Genomic DNA, 12,240 nt, shown 5'->3' with positions numbered 1-12,240 from the left:
AATTAGTGATTATTTGCCACCGGGAAAAGTCTGCTGATACATAGAAACATAGAAAATAGGTGCAGGAGTAGGCCATTCGGCCCTTCGAGCTTGCACCGCCATTCAATATGATCATGGCTGATCATCCAACTCAGTATCCTGAACCTGCCTTCTCTCCATACTCCCTGATCCCTTTAGCCACAAGGGCCACATCTAACTCCCTCTTAAATATAGCCAATGAATTGGCCTCAACTACCTTCTGTGGCAGAGAATTCCAGAGATTCACCACTCTCTGTGTGAAAAATGTTTTCCTCATCTCGGTCCTAAAAGATTTCCCCCTTATCCTTAAACTGTGACCCCTTGTTCTGGACTTCCCCAACATCGGGAACAATCTTCCTGCATCTAGCCTGTCCAACCCCTTAAGAATTTTGTAAGTTTCTATAAGATCCCCCCTCAATCTTCTAAATTCTAGCGAGTACAAACTGAGTCTATCCAGTCTTTCTTCATATGAAAGTCCTGACATCCCAGGAATCCGTCTGGTGAACCTTCTCTGTACTTCCTCAGATTAGGAGACCAAAACTGTACACAATACTCCTGGTGTGGTCTCACCAAGACCCTGTACAACTGCAGTAGAACCTCCTTGCTCCTATACTCAAATCCTTTTGCTATGAATGCTAACATACCATTCGCCTTCTTCACTGCCTGCTGAGCCTGCATGCCTACTTTTAATGACTGGTGTACCATGACACCCAGGTCTCGTTGCATCTCCCCCTTTAATAATCGGCCACCATTCAGATAATATTCTACTTTCCTGTTTTTGCCACCAAAGTGGATAACCTCACATTTATCCACATTATACTGCATCTGCCATGCATTTGCCCACTCACCCAGCCTATTCAAGTCACCTTGCAGCCTCCTAGCATCCTCCTCACAGCTAACACTGCCCCCCCCAGCTTCGTGTCATCCGCAAACTTGGAGATGTTGCATTCAATTCCCTCATCCAAATCATTAATATATATCATAAATGGCTGGGGTCCCAGCACTGAGCCTTGCGGTACCCCACTAGTCACTGCCTGCCATTGTGAAAAGGACCCGTTTACTCCTACTCTTTGCTTCCTGTTTGCCAGCCAGTTCTCTATCCACATCAATACTGAACCCCCAATACCGTGTGCTTTAAGTTTGTATCCTAATCTCTTATGTGGGACCTTGTCGAAAGCCTTCTGAAAGTCCAGATATAACACATCCACTGGTTCTCCCTTATCCACTCTACTAGTTACATTCTCGAAAAATTCTATAAGTTTCGTCAGACATGATTTACCTTTCACAAATCCATGCTGACTTTGTCCAATGATTTCACCACTTTCCAAATGTGCTGCTATCCCATCTTTAATAACTGATTCTAGCAGTTTCCCCACTACCGACGTTAGACTAACTGGTCTGTAATTCCCCGTTTTCTCTCTCCCTCCCTTTTTAAAAAGTGGGGTTACATTAGCTACCCTCCAAACCTCAGGAACTACTCCAGAATCTAAAGAGTTTTGAAAAATTATCACTAATGCATCCACTATTTCTGGGGCTACTTCCTTAAGTACTCTGCGATGCAGCCTATCTGGCCCTGGGGATTTATCACCCTTTAATCCATTCAATTTACCTAACACCACTTCCCGCTAACCTGGATTTCACTCAGTTCCTCCATCTCATTTGACCCCCGGTCCCCTGCTATTTCTGGCAGATTATTTATGTCTTCCTTAGTGAAGACAGAACCAAAGTAGTTAATTCTGATGCTGTGCCCTCAGGTCCCAGACTCACCCACTACTGGAAACCTCCTTGTCTTCTCTCTTATTCTGTTTACAGTGAGGGTCAAATGTACCTGGGTTTATTTATTTCATTGTTCAGTATTTGGGATTCTTTTTAATTCTTAACACAGCGTTTTTTTACAGGCAGCAGATGCCGAATATTCTGGTGTCATCTCCCTTCATCACAATTCTCTTGTGAAGTTCCACCAGTTTAAATAAACTTCATGCCTCTGTCAGGAGGAAATGTAGTTGAGAATGTCCATGGCATCAAAGTTACAAAGAACAGGGGTGTCTTTGGGGTGTCTAATTATACAACTATTAATGGCGGCATGGTGGCGCAGCGGTAGAGTTGCTGTCTTACTGCACCAGAGACCAGAGTTCGATCCTTACTATGGGTACAGTCTGTATGGAGTATGTACGTTCTCCCCGTGACCACGTGGGTATTCTCCGGGGACACCGGCTTCCTCCCACACAAAAGACATACAGGTCTGAAGAAAGGTCTTGACCCGAAACGTCACCCATTCCTTCTACAGAGATGCTGCCTGAGTTACTCCAGCATTTTATGTCTATCCTAGGTCGGTAGGTTAATTGGTATCGGTAAAAAATCTCAATTGTCCTGCACATCTTTGGAGTGTGGGAGGACACTGGAGCACCTGGAGAAAACCCACGTGGTCACGGGGAAAACGTACAAACTCCGTACAGACAGCACCCATAGACAGGATGGAAGCCAGGTCTGTGGCGCTGTAAGGCAGCAACTCTACCGCTGCGCCACCATGTTGCCATTAATGGTTTCTATTTATGTTTCTTTTCTTGGCAGCAGCTGCTACTCCTATCTGGAATTCCAAAATGGACATGCTCTCTTGCCAGTCGTCAGGGTGGTATCCTGCCCCAACGGTGGAGTGGAAGGACAAATCGGGGAACAATTTAAACAACGACAGTGAAATAATCATGAAAGAAAGCAATGGCTATTTCAATGTGACCCACAATATGAAAGAATATGACGAACAGAATCAGTACATCTGCTCAATGTGGCATAAGTGGATGAGAAACCAGACTCGAGTGGGCTTCTCGGGTAAGTTTATCTCTGAGATTATTAATCAAGTTAATTTAAATAAGCTTATTCGAGATATTTTCATTCATAATCAGAGATACATCAGTCATTGTTTAAGAAAGAACTGCAGATGCTGGAAAATTCGAAGGTAGACAAAGGTAGGCAGACATGTTTTGTCTATCCATCAGTCATTGACAAGTTTGTTGGTGAATTATTCCAGGATTTAGTCTCACCGCCCCACAAGACTTAGATTTAGGTTTATTATTGTCACGTGTAGTGTTGACACAGTGGCGCAGCGGTAGAGTTGCTGCCTCACAGCGCCAGAGACCCGGGTTCCATCCTGACTAGGGGGGTGTCTGTATGGAGTTTGTACATTCTCCCTGTGACCTCATAGGATTTCTCTGGGTGCTCCGGTTTACTCCCACTCTCCAAAGAAGGGGTTTGTAGGTTAATTGGCTTCCAGAAATTGTAAATTATTCCTTGTGTTCAGTGGTTCAATGGCACTTTATTTCTCTCATGTACTGAGGTACAGTGAAATTCAATTTTGTATACAGTTCAGTACAAGTGTCACTATACAGAAACACTTAAATACATGTTAACTGAGCATCGCAGATACAAGTGTCTTACAGTAGTACACAGAGTCAGTGTCCAGTCACCAGTTTTGGTGCCATTTTCGAGTGACAATTGTAAGTGCAGGGTATTTGACCTGACCATGAAGGCCTGTTGTCCTGGTGGCATTGCAGGGTCGGCCTGGCCATGAGTGACCATGATGTCCTCCACCACTCTAGACGGTGCCCGGTCCACGTGCTCGGCCTCTTGGAGCGGTGCCCAGTCCAGACGAGGCACAGGCTGTTGCAAGGCCTCCAGCAGCCCATTCCCCCATCAAGGCAGTACACTGCCTCCTGCAGCCAGTCTGCTTACTGGCCCTCTGTCCAACTCACTCCACTCTGGGTGGGTGAGCCGGACCTTACAGGCGGGTTCCTGTCTGCGGAGAGTATTGGGCCTGCTGGTGGGTTTTGCCAAGGCTTGCCGGGATCCTCCCGCCGCCTGGCTAGCCGAATACCCGGCCATGTGCAGTGTGTAGGATAGTCCTAGCGTACGGGGTGATCGCTGGTCAGTGCGATCCCGAAGGACCTGTTTCAGCACAGTGTCTCAAGTACGGTAAAATAAAACTTATACTGTACGGATGGATTACCTAAGTTTGACACAATGTTTCTGATTGTTGGTCATGAGAAACTTTGAAATTGTTAGCAGTGTGGAATGACTGATGACTATTTTCTGGATTGCTCTTATTAAGTAGACTTCATAGCTCATAATTCTCAGATAAAACGATTGGGGGATTCTTCAGTGTCTACTTTGCTGTCCCGTTACTTTGATGCTATATATAAGGAAAATCCATAATTCTATCCCATTTCTTCCTTTTCCATATTGTTAATAAACATAATCCTCATAAATAAAGATTAAACCCTAAATTATCTTTTTTTTCCCCCCGATATTCGATGCCCCCACCCCCCCGAAAACCACATGTCCCGATTGTTACTAGTGAAATTTCAAGTCTGCATATTTATTTAATGGGGGATCTATCTGAAATGAAAATACTTTTAAAAGGTAGGTATTAATAATTAAAATATTTATCACCCATAAAAAAATTCCTCTCACCATTTCTTTTCAAAAATTCCTTGTCCCGATCTTCCGACCTCAAAAGACCGCGGAATTCAAAAGTCTTGTGAATTTCTCCTGATTCGCGGGACGAGAAACGTGAAAACAGTTTTTTGATGCATAGCGGGTACGTACCTATACTCAGCACCATTCCTGAACGGCGCTGAAGTCTTAGAGGAAAATATAATCTTTTTTTTTTAAATTTCTTCTGGAAACATAAAAGCCATTTGGCCCTTCGAGCCAGCACCGCCATTCATTGTAATCATGGCTGATCATCCCCAATCAATAACCCGTGGCTGCCTTCTCCCCATATCCCTTGATTCCACTAGCCCCGAGAGCTCTATCTAACTCTCTCTTAAATCTATCCAATGATTTGGCCTCCACTGCCCTCTGGGGCAGGAATTCCACAAATTCACAACTCTCTGGGTGAAAACGGTTTTTCTCACCTCAGTCATAAATGGCCTTCCCTTTATTCTAAGACTGTGGCCCCTGGTTCTGGACTTGCCCTACATTGGGAACATTTTTCCTGCATCTAGCCTGTCCAGTCCTTTTAAAATGTTATATGTTTCTATAAGATATCCCCTCATCCTTCTAAACTCCAGTGAATACGCCTAGTCTTTTCAATCTTTCCTCATATGACAATCCCGCCATCCCAGGGATCAATCTCGTGAACCTACGCTGCACTGCCTCAATCACAAGGATGTCCTTCCTCAAATTAGAGACCAAAACTGTAGACAATACTCCAGATGTGGTCTTACCAGAGCCCTATACAACTGCAGAAGAACCTCTTTACTCCTATACTGAAATCCTCTTGTTATGAAGGCCAACATTCCATTAGCTTTCTTCACTGCCTGCTGTACCTGCTCGCCAACTTTCAGTGACCGGTGTACAAGGACACCCAGGTCTCGTTGCACCTCCCCCTTACCTAACCTAACCCCATTGAGATAATAATCTGCCCCCTTATTTTTGCCACCAAAGTGGATAACCTCACATTTATCTATATTATACTAGACCAAGTACAGACCCGTTGGGTCTGTTCCCCCAACGTGCGGTTGTGGGGGGGGGAGGCGGCATGCAGCGTCACACACACTAACTATCCCCCCCCCCCCCCCGCACTCATGCTAATTACCCCCCTTGATATCATATTAAAATATAAAACATAATATTATTAATTTGCTCCTTTTACCCCATAACCACCCTATCTACTGACACATAGCCCCCAACTTACAGTCACATCTAGAGGGGGGGGGGGGTGGGGGTAGAGAGTGAGGGCAGAGAGAGAAGGGGCAGAGACCGAGAGAGAGAGGGTGAGAGTGAGGGGGAGAGAGAGGGGGGTGAGGGGGAGAGGTGGGGAGCAGGGAGGGGGGAGGGTTGAGGGTAGGGGGTGTGGAGGGGAGGGAGGGTGGGGAGGGGATAGAGAGGGGGAGAGGAGAGGAGGGGGGGTGAGGAGGGGGGGGGGAGAGGAGGGGGGGGGAGAGGAGGGGGGGGGGGAAGAGGAGGGGGGGGGGAGAGGAGAGAGGGGTGGAGAGAGAGAGAACCCAATCCCCCCAAACAACCATTTGCAGGCAGTGCTTTTTTCCTTCAAACTAACCATAACCATATTTTCCATTTTCAAACCAAATTAAGGGTACTTACTCACAGCTGTGTAGGCATTTGTTCAGTCATTCAGAGCTCAGACCTCCATGTTGTAGAGACTGATTGGGGCACACCACTTCCTGGTTTTATAGTCCCTCCCCATCCCACCAGCAGGAGCAGCAGAGAGAATGGGGAATTTTGTAAAATCATTAATATCTCTGTCATATTTCATCGACGGGAAAAATCCTCGGCACACATGCGGCGGAGGGGGGCTCTGAGCGAGGTGGCCAAAAATGACGGCCCTAGGTGGCGGCGTTCTCTCGGAAATCGCAGCACAGATCGCCAAAACTGGTCAAGAACAGAGTTTTAGTAATATAGATTGCATTTGTCACGCATCTGCCCACTCACTCAACCTGTCCAGGTCACCCTGCAACCTCCTAACATCCTCTTCACAGCTCACACTGCCACCCAGCTTTGTGTCATCCACAAACTTGCTAGTGTTGCTCCTAATTCCCTCTTCCAAATCTTTAATATATATGGTAAACAGTTGCGGCCCCAATACCAAGCCTTGCGGCACTCCACTCGCCACTGCCTGCCATTCTGCAAAGGACCCGTTCACTCCTACTCTTTGCTTCCTGTCTGCCAACCAATTTTCTATCCATGTCAACCCCCTAACCCCAATACCATGTGCTCTAATTTTAGTTACCAGTCTCCCGTGCGGGACCTTATCAAAGGCTTTCTCAAAGTCTAGATACACTACGTTCACTTGCTCCCCTTCATCCATTTTACTTGTCACATCTTCAAAATATTCCAGATTAGTCAAGCATGATTTCCCTTTCATAAATCCATGCTGACTTGGACTAATCCTTTTACTGCTATCAAAATTCCCCATTATTACCTGTTTAATAATTGACTCCAGCATCTTTCCCACCACCGAAGTCAGGCTAACTGGTCTTTAATTCCCCGTTTTCTCTCTCGCTCCTTTCTTGAAAAGTGGGATAACATTAGCTATCTTCCAATCCACAGGAACTGATCCTGAATCTATTGAACATTGGAAAATGATCACCAATGCACCACTATTTCTAGAGCTACCTCCCTGAGGACCCTGGGTTGCAGACCATCAGGCCCAGGGGATTTATCAGCCTTCAGTCCCATTAGCCTACCCAATACTATTTCTTGCCTAATGACAATTTCTTTCAGTTCCTCTACCCCCTTAGATCCTCCGTCCTCCAGTACTTCTGGGAGATTGTGTGTGTCTTCCTTACTGAAGACAGATCCGAAGTACCTGTTCAACTCTTCTGCCATTTCCTTCTTACCCATAATAATTTCACCCGTTTCTGCCTTCAAGGGACCCACATTCGACTTTGCTATTCTTTTTCCCAAATTGTGCCATGTGCCATTCGGGAAACGATATGGCCAGGCTTGGCCTTCCAGCAAGGCCATCCTGGGCTTAAGGCTTGGGCCACCATTCCCGTCACAGCCACATCCACATCCACAACTTAAACCCGATCTCCATCCAGCTTCAGCTCCAACCGGACACAAGGCCATCGGTTCATCCCGTGTCCTGATGTCCCTCTCCACGCCCGCCCCTCTTCAGCCCTTGTTCCCTGGTGGTGGTGGGATGGGGGGGGGGGGGAAACAAGGGTTGAAGAGGTCCAGGCATGGAGAGGGACATTGGGTCACGGGAAGATGCGATGGCTGCGATGGCTTTGTGTCCGGCTGGAGATGGAGCTGGAAATCGGGGGTAAGTAGCCCCAACCCTAGCCCTAGCCCCAACCCCAGCCCCAACCCTAGCCCCAGCCCCAACCCTTAGCCCCAGCCCCAACCCTTAGCCCCAGCCCCAACCCTAGTCCCTGCCCTAACCCTAGTCCCAGCCCTAGCCCCAGCCCCAACCCTAGCCCCAGCCCCAACCCTTGGCCCAGCCCTAACCCTAGCCCCAGCCCTAACCCTAGCCCCAGCCCTAACCCTAGCCCCAGCCCCAGCCCCAACCCTAGCCCCAGCCCTAACCCTAGCCCCAATCCTAGCCCCAGCCCTAATCCTAGCCCCAGCCCCAACCCTAGCCCCAGCCCTAACCCTAGCCCCAGCCCTAACCCTAGCCCCAGCCCTAACCCTAGCCCCAGCCCTAACCCTAACCCTAGCCCCAATCCTAGCCCCAGCCCCAATCCCAGCTCCAGCCCCAACCCCAGCCTCAACCCCAGCCCCAGCCCTAACACTAATCCTAACCCCAGCCCCAACCCTAACCCCAGCCTCAATCCCAGCCCCAGCCCTAACACTAACCCTAGCCCCAGCCCCAACCCTAGCCCCAGCCCTAGCCCCAGCCCCAGCCCCAGCCCTAGCCCTAGCCCTAACCCTAGCCCCAACACTAATCCTAACCCCAGCCCCAACCCTAACCCCAGCCCTAACCCGAGCCCTAACCAAAGTCTAATGTGTAAAGTAATAGAACAATGACTATAATTATCAATTGTAATTGATAAATGAACAGTATGCTTCTGCCTATTCATCTGAAGTTAATATTATTTTAGAGGAAGTTGGAGAAAAGTTGTGTGAAGGTTTTCCATTCTTGCTGATAATCACCACTTTTTTCAGCAGTAAACTGTTACGAAAGTTTAAAATTAATGCGTTAGACGGAAAACATTTTTTGGTGGTTTATTTCCGGAAGATAATCTATAATTTGAAAGACAAAAATTTGATTTTATATTCTTAAATCAGTTATATTTTGCACTGTACTCATCATAAAAATATGACTACTATGACTGAATGCAATGGCCAACCTGGAAAAAGAAGAGGAAAAAATAAATTGGATTCTCTAAAAGATTGCGCCAAACATATTTTTCCCATAGTAGAGTTGTTCACCTATGTGAAACAACATTCAAAGTTGGAAAAATTAAAGTTTTATTTTTGGGTATCCAGAAACTTAAAAGTAGACACTTACTGAAGAAGCACCCGATTATGTAGTTGGTTGGATCACAGATAATCGAGGAGGTGCACAGTGCACTGCAGTTTTGGAATGGGTTTAGTTTAGGTTTATTATTATCATATGTACAGAGGTACAGTAAAAAGCCACGCCACCGACGGCCTTTACCTGTACTCCGGCTGCCAGCACCCACCTGGATTCCAGGCCCAGTTCCCGACCGAGAGTCTGAGGAAGGGTCACGACCCGAAACATGAACCTGTCCATGTTCTCCAGAGATGCTGCCTGACCAGCTGAGTTAAGGGCCTGTCCCACTTGGCCGTTATTTGCGCGCCATTTACGCGACCTGGTAGCATGTGGGTAGTGCAGGACGGGCGCATGGTGTGGCGTGGAGGGGTGTGGAGTTGTGCGCGGTATCGCGCAGTACGCCAGGATTTCGTGCTGCACGAAATCTTCGCTCGCCTGTCGCGTAAATGACGGCCAAGTGGGACAAGGTGACATTTCAGGTCGAATGGGTAACGTTTCGGGTCAAGACCCTTCTTCAATCTGAAACATCATCCATTCCTTCTCTCCAGAGATGCTGCCGGTCCCCGCTGAGTTACTCCTGCATTTTGTGTCTCTCTTCAATTTAAACCAGCATCTGCAGTTCCTTTCCACAGATTAATTTGGTCTGCAACTTGCTACTTTTCATTCACCTCTTTTTTTGAATAGGGCCATCACACCTGCAGTTTTTCCATTTGTTAGCACCACTCAAGAAACTGCAACATTTTAGAAAATCACCATAAATATCATAAACTGGGTAAATATCATAAACTGGGTATTCAGATGACATCACGCGCTCTAGACGGCTGTCGCGTAAATGACGGCCAAGTGGGACAGGCCCTTTACTCCAGCGCTTATACAGTGATAATCCCTTACTCAGTTATAGCGGACAATTGTTAAAACAGATACCATTCTCCGTCTCTCCCCCCCACCCCCATGGTCCTTTATAAAGAGGGTTTACTGTAATGTTATGATTATTGTTTACAGTGCTAACCAGTGTCTGAACAGCATTAGTAGGGAAAATGTTGATTTTTTTCCACTTTCTTTATTTTCAGATGGAAATCGCTTAATCCACGTGGATAGAAATAAATCTTCAGATTTATAAATCAAAAGATGCATTGCTGCAAACAACAAGGAAACTCGTGATATTTAGTATTTCCACCTCTGGCTTTTGTTCACCTGTCTGCCAATCAAACCCATATCCCCGCCCCACCTCTTTTGTGTATCCACCTATTCACTTGCCAGGCTTTATCTTGCCCATTACTCTCTTCCAGCATTCTCTTCCCCCCCCCCCCCCCCCCACCACCACAATCAATCTGAAGATCTTGATTGGTTGACCATGTGTGCTGAGAAACAGCTTTTAGGATCAGGTCCTTAAACAGCTTATGACACAGATTCACTGTCAGTCGGGGTCAGCTTCTAGACGCCAACATTAAGGAACGTGTAGCTTAATTGTGGACACCATTTTGTCCACAAAAAATAGTGCTGTAGGGGAAAGAATAATCAAATGTAAACCGTTGTGGAGATATCTCTGAGCATTCATGCGACTACACAGGATTCTCAGCTGCCATGTACTGTATGTCTAGTTTGAAACTGTTCTCTGCTTTGTGATAGGATTAAGATACAACATAGCCTATTTGTAATCCAAAAGATGCTTTGCGAGATGTTGTTCCTGCTGTTGGTGTCTATTGTGGATCATCGTTCTGTAAAATGTTTAAGGACCTGACCGCCAAATTTAATAAAGAAATGGGTGGCACGGTGGCACAGCGGTAGAGTTGCTGCCTTACAACGCCAGAGACCGGGCCCAATCCTGATTATGGGTGCTGGCTATACGGAGTTTGTACGTTCTCCCCGTGCCCTGTGTGGGTTTTCTCTGGAAGCTCCAATTTCCTCCCACACTCCAAAGACGTACGGGTTTGTAGACTAATTGGCTTTGGTAGAATTGTAAATTGTCCCTTGTGTATAGGATAGTGTTAGTGTACAGGGATCACTAGTCAGCGCCAAATTGGTGGGTTGAAGGGCGTGTTTCCATGCTGTATCTCTAAACTCAACTAAATGTTATTGTTTAAAGTTCAGCCACACTCTCTCACTGCTCTCCCTCAGTGAGTTCCTCCTGCCATCGATAACATAGCCACGTGTGTTTCCTCAGCACCTGCCTTCACTGCTCAGTTGTTCCACATGGCTTCCAGTTCCAATTCGAGGCCTCTAGGTTTCTAGGCCATCCTGGGTCCAAGGTACCTGGACCCTACTCACCACTACTTGCTACACACCCCATCCATGCTCCGAGTTCTACACTCTATGCCATGTGCTGGCACCAGTCGTCTCTCGCTCGCCCTCACCTGCAGCTCCGTGACTCACTCGGACATGGACCTTAAATGAGATCCACGTCATCCTCTGCCTGAACCTCTTCCTCACAGTAACGCAGAGACCCGAGTTTTATCCTGACTGTGTGGAGTTTGCACATTCTCCCTGTGACCATGTGTTATTCCTTTGTTATCCAAATTCCCCCCACATCCCAAAGACATGCAGGTTTGTAGGTTAATCGGCCCATATAGGATGCAAAAATGAGATAATGTTGAACAAATGTACAGGTGATCGATGGTCATCATGGACTCGGTGGGCCGAAGGGCCTGTTCCATGCTATCTCTTTGAAACTTAAAAATATAACTCCCGGTTTTTATGTAGGCAAGTTTGGTCTCCAATCTATCACGGACATTCTCTCGATGCCGATCATCGATCACCCGTTCACACTAGTTCACTTTCTTATCCACTCCCTACACACTTGGAGCATCTTTACATCCAATTAACCTACAAACCCACACATCTTTGAAATGTGGTGGGAAACGGAGCACCCGGAGCAAAAGCAATTGCAAACTCCACACACAGGCAACACCTGAGATCAGGATCGAACCCGGGTCTCTGGCGCTGTGAAGTAACAGCTCCACCCGCTGGAAGCCCACTATTTAAAAAATGTTTATTTTCTTATTTTTCTCGTTCTGAGACCTTGACATGTGTCCACTCTGTTTCTCTTCCCACTGATAATATTTTCTGCTTTGTTTTGGATGTCCAGTATCTGCAGTATTGATTGCAGTATATTAATTGTGCTAATTGAAATGTTTAATCGTATATAATTTTAATGCACAGGGTTAATCAGAGAGCCTATGTTTAAGGCGAGAGGGGAAAGATTTAATGGGTACCTGAGGAGCAACTTTTTCACACAGTTGGTGGTA

General features: G+C 46.7%; 1 protein-coding gene across 4 annotated transcripts in view; it reads left to right on the top strand.

Annotated features, from left to right (window-relative positions):
• vtcn1 (V-set domain containing T cell activation inhibitor 1) overlaps positions 1–12,240 on the top strand; it is a 390,797-nt gene that overhangs the window by 149,044 nt on the left and 229,513 nt on the right. The gene's annotated exons all lie outside the window — the stretch shown is intronic.

This window comes from Amblyraja radiata, chromosome 14 (assembly GCF_010909765.2).
Source record: "Amblyraja radiata isolate CabotCenter1 chromosome 14, sAmbRad1.1.pri, whole genome shotgun sequence".
Taxonomy (NCBI): Eukaryota; Metazoa; Chordata; class Chondrichthyes; order Rajiformes; family Rajidae; genus Amblyraja; species Amblyraja radiata.
Note: the sequence above shows the minus strand (reverse complement) of the source record. Positions and strands in the feature narration are given on the sequence as shown.